Here is a 5000-nt window from a genome sequence, read left to right on the forward strand (position 1 = left end):
CACCACCAGAGCCTGAAACCATCAGCAGCTTCACTCTCCAGAACACCACCAGAGCCTGAAACCATCAGCAGCTTCACTCTCCAGAACACCACCAGAGCCTGAAACCATCAGCAGCTTCACTCAGAGACCAGGTTACTCAGTCAGAGTCACACCTCCTGTTTCCTACAGCAGCTTCACACTGAATCTGAAGCACCAAACTAACTGTGACTCTCCTCAACAGCAGCCAGACACCAACACTACAAACACACAACATATGAATGGAGTCTGGTGGGATGCTGTTCTGTTCAGCAGCTGCAACACGGAGGGAGAGGAGGGAGGAGAGAGGAGGTGAAGGAGGAGATGGAAGGAGGAAGGGAGGTGAAGGAGGAGGTTAAACTGAGGATGAAAACAACTAACTAATACTACTAATACTAGTACTTTTACTGCAGTAAAGTACTAGTATTAGTACTTTTACTGCAGTATCAGAGTACTTCCTCTGTGTACTGGTAGAGTATCAGAATACTTCCTCTGTGTACTGGTAAAGTATCAGAGTACTTCCTCTGTGTACTGGTAGAGTATCAGAGTGCTTCCTCTGTGTACTGGTAGAGTATCAGAGTACTTCCTCTGTGTACTGGTAACCTCCAGAGTAAATACTCGGTGTGAGGAATGCTCTGAATGATGGGAGAACGTCTGGTGGCGCCGCCGGCCGTCTGATTGGCTGCTGCCCTCAGGACCGGCCCTATAAGGACTGGAGAGAGGGAGAGAGAGGAGGAGGAGGAGAGGAGGAGGAGAGAGGGAGAGGAGGAGGAGGCCCAGGCCATGTTTGGGATGGAGGGATGGATGGAGGAGGTGGAGGGTTGATAAACTCAGTCTCAGCTCTTCAGTCTCTCACTTCTGTCCTGTCCCCCCCACGTCCACGTCCACATCCCAGCAGGCCCTGCACCGCCACGGTAAGACCTCCTGAACCTCCTCTACATCTCCTCTACACCTCCTCTACATCTCCTCTACACCTCCTCTACACCTCCTCTACACCTCCTCTACATCTCCTCTACATCTCCTCTACACCTCCTCTACATCTCCTCTACACCTCCTCTACATCTCCTCTACACCTCCTCTACACCTCCTCTACATCTCCTCTACATCTCCTCTACACCTCCTCCATCACCTCCTCTACACCTCCTCCATCACCTCCTCTACACCTCCTCCATCACCTCCTCTACACCTCCTCCTCTCTGCTCCTCTTCACACTGTCAATGTGACTAAACGTCTTCTTCAGTCTCCTCCATTATCTTATCTGATCCTCCTGCCTCACCTCCTCCTCCTCTCCTCATCTCCTCATCTCTTCATCTCCACATCACCTCCTCTCCTCTCTCACCTCTTCATCTCCTTTTTTCTGCTCCTCCCTTCAGAGTTTTGACGGAGGAACTTAAACCTCCTAAAATCTGCTCCTGAACCTCCTTTCACCTCCTCCTTAAAGACCTCCTTTTACCTCCTTTCACCTCCTCCTTAAAGACCTCCTGAACCTCCTTTCACCTCCTCCTTAAAGACCTCCTTTCACCTCCTTTCACCTCCTCCTTAAAGACCTCCTGAACCTCCTTTCACCTCGTCCTTAAAGACCTCCTTTCACCTCCTTTCACCTCCTCCTTAAAGACCTCCTGAACCTCCTTTCACCTCCTCCTTAAAGACCTCCTTTCACCTCCTTTCACCTCGTCCTTAAAGACCTCCTTTCACCTCCTCCTTAAAGACCTCCTGAACCTCCTTTCACATCCTCCTTAAAGACCTCCTGAACCTCTTTTCACCTCCTCCTTAAAGACCTCCTGAACCTCCTTTCACCTCCTCCTTAAAGACCTCCTGAACCTCTTTTCACCTCCTCCTTAAAGACCTCCTGAACCTCCCTTCCTCTCCTCCTCACACATCTCTTCCTCCTTCCATCTCCTCCTTCACCTCCTCTCTCCTCCCTCCTCTCCCTCCGTGTTGCAGCTGCTGAACAGAACAGCATCCCACCAGACTCCATTCATATGTTGTGTGTTTGTAGTGTTGGTGTCTGGCTGCTGTTGAGGAGAGTCACAGTTAGTTTGGTGCTTCAGATTCAGTGTGAAGCTGCTGTAGGAAACAGGAGGTGTGACTCTGACTGAGTAACCTGGTCTCTGAGTGAAGCTGCTGATGGTTTCAGGCTCTGGTGGTGTTCTGGAGAGTGAAGCTGCTGATGGTTTCAGGCTCTGGTGGTGTTCTGGAGAGTGAAGCTGCTGATGGTTTCAGGCTCTGGTGGTGTTCTGGAGAGTGAGTGTTAAACGTGATGATATCTGAGTGAGGTTTGGTTGAATCTGGAAGTGTTGAGGTGTGTTTGATTTCTGTCTCCTGGTGCTGAGTCCAAGCTGTCGTTACCTTCTCCACATGTCCTCATTAGGACACTCAGCTCTGACATCTAGTTTCCTTTTCAAACTACGGAAGCTCAGAGGGACACGTTGATTCATTTAATAGATTTCATGTTTATACGTCGATTATCTCCAGATAAAACTCGTAGTTCTTGTGGAGCTCATGTTTAATTTATTTAATAATTATTCTGAATCATGATTTCATTATTTAATTAAATTCTTGAACTTGGAAATAAGAGCTTTCAACCACATGTCATGGTCTTCATCAGCAGATCACTGATGGTTGTGATGTCATAGTTTGGTTCTGCTCACATATGATCAGTTATTGATAACGTCGCGTCTGTTCTCTGATCAATAGCTGCTGATGTCACTATAACAGGGTTAAAAAAACACTTTCATTTACAGATAATCCAGCTGTAATTAATAATGCTGCTGTATAAACATAATGTATGCAAAGAAACAGAAGTAAATAATTAAATTAAATGAGAATATAAGAAATATGTACAAATTATGAGTTATTGACCCCAAAGAACAAGAACAGCCTGACCCTCAGTTTAAAAAGATGCTCTGATGTCCTCAGAGGACACAAACGTCTTCTTCCTAAAACTGTTATAAAAATATGATTTATTAATATTACACGGCTTTGTTGAATACTTGATTCTGATTGGTCAGTCACGGCTACAGTTCTACAGTCCTATAAAAGACCGTTGCTACGTATAAAAGACTGTTGCTACGTATAGCAGACCGTTGCTACGTATAGCAGACCGTTGCTATATATAGCAGACCGTTGCTACGTATAGCAGACTGTTGCTACGTATAGCAGACTGTTGCTACGTATAGCAGACCGTTGCTACGTATAGCAGACCGTTGCTACATATAGCAGACCGTTGCTACATATAGCAGACCGTTGCTACGTATAACAGACCGTTGCTACGTATAACAGATCGTTGCTATGGACACAGTTGTGATGTCGGACTCTGGAGGAGCGTTTTTGTGTCAGATTATTGATTTCTTCAGTCAGTAGCTGTGTAATAAGCTGGATAGGGTCGTCCTGAATCGTCCTGATCCTGAGCCGTACATTATCCCTGATGTTACGGTATCAAATACCGTCATTTGGTTAGCGCCCCTCTGCAGCATCAGCACCGACGTACGGAGGCACCCTTTAGCAATAGTATGTGACTAACCAGGCTTTCAACTAACTCCAATATAACCCCCCCCCCCACGGTGTTATTCAACAGTCTGAGCAGTGACGTAGTATTAATAGCGTGAGAGTCCATTCAGGGCGGGAGGGAGAGGAGGTGGACGGGAGGTGGACGGGTCAAAAAAATACAAGACTTTCAATCAGGAGATCGCATATTGGTGCCCCGTGTGAGGCTAAAGTAACGTTGACTTATTTTGTCACGTCAGTCGCTAGTAAGCAAAATTAACATCAACCACGACCATTTCCTAACCCTTACTAAGTGGTTGGTTGCCTAAACCTAACTTCCTGTGAAGTTTATTTTGAAAGGACTCTATACATGTAGCGAGGGTATATTGACACGCCGTCCCCGGTCTGTCCAACAGTAACGCTAGAGGGGAACCCCGTGGGTCGTTCTCTGAAACCGATGCTGACCAAGCGACGGTACGTGACGAGTTGATCAATGATTTTGATGCAGCGTTCCATAAAACAGCAGTGAAGCCCCCTAGTGGACGCCAGGAGAACAGCAGGTATCTGCTCCATACGGTAGAAAACGGCTCCATCTGGTGTTAAATAATATAAATTTTAATGTTAAAGCCAAGCAGACAGAACTGAGGGCACAACGAACCCAGAGAAGCAGACAGAACTGAGGGCACAGTGAACCCAGAGAAGCAGACAGAACTGTGGGCACAGTGAACCCAGAGAAGCAGACAGAACTGTGGGCACAGTGAACCCAGAGAAGCAGACAGAACTGAGGGCACAGTGAACCCAGAGAAGCAGACAGAACTGAGGGCACAGTGAACCCAGAGGCTCCTGCAGGCAGAGCAGAGAAATATTTGACTCCCAAATTGAATGACTAAATATGGTCAAAAGACCCGTCTGTCTCACTGAGAGAGAGACAAGACAGAGACAGACAAGACAGAGACAGAGGGAGAGACAGGTACAGTAGAGAGACAGACAAGTCAGAGAGAGAGAGAGAGAGAGAGAGACAGGTGAGAGAAACAGAGAGACAGAGACAGAGGACCAAACCCAGTCAGAACTCAGCTTCATGCCCTAATTAGGAAGTTTTCCCAGAGTGCTTTGTTGTTGGGGTGGGGGGGGGGGGGTGATGATGTCATGTGGAAACCTCACAACTCCAATTTTGGTGATGTGGAGGATCAGATGAAGTTTTCTGTCTGCAGGACTGATATCTAACATGGTGTTTATGTCATTTATACTACTACTACTGTACAGTAGTACATTTACTACTATACGACTGTACTACTGTACTACTGTAGTACAGTAGTACAGTAGTAGGGTAGTACTGTACCTGTACTACAGAACTACAGTACTACTGTAGTACTGTAGTACTGTAGTACTGTACTACCCCCTCATTCAGACTCCGTCTAAGAACACGTTACTGCAGCAGCTGATCAATAGTCCATGTTGGTCATAGATGTTCCTTGTCCCTGATGACGGGCCTGGAGGCT

The 5000-nt window shown here is 46.8% G+C and overlaps 1 protein-coding gene across 1 annotated transcript in view; it reads left to right on the plus strand.

Annotated features, from left to right (window-relative positions):
* The first annotated feature begins 782 nt into the window (after positions 1-782).
* The window catches only part of acta2 (actin alpha 2, smooth muscle), a 10102-nt gene continuing 5884 nt past the window's right edge, over positions 783-5000 (plus strand). Inside the window, exon 1 of the mRNA XM_037755097.1 lies at positions 783-929. The gene's annotated coding sequence lies outside the window, so the exon portion shown is untranslated. The remainder of the gene's footprint in view (positions 930-5000) is intronic.

Source organism: Sebastes umbrosus, chromosome 20, assembly GCF_015220745.1.
Source record: "Sebastes umbrosus isolate fSebUmb1 chromosome 20, fSebUmb1.pri, whole genome shotgun sequence".
Taxonomy (NCBI): Eukaryota; Metazoa; Chordata; class Actinopteri; order Perciformes; family Sebastidae; genus Sebastes; species Sebastes umbrosus.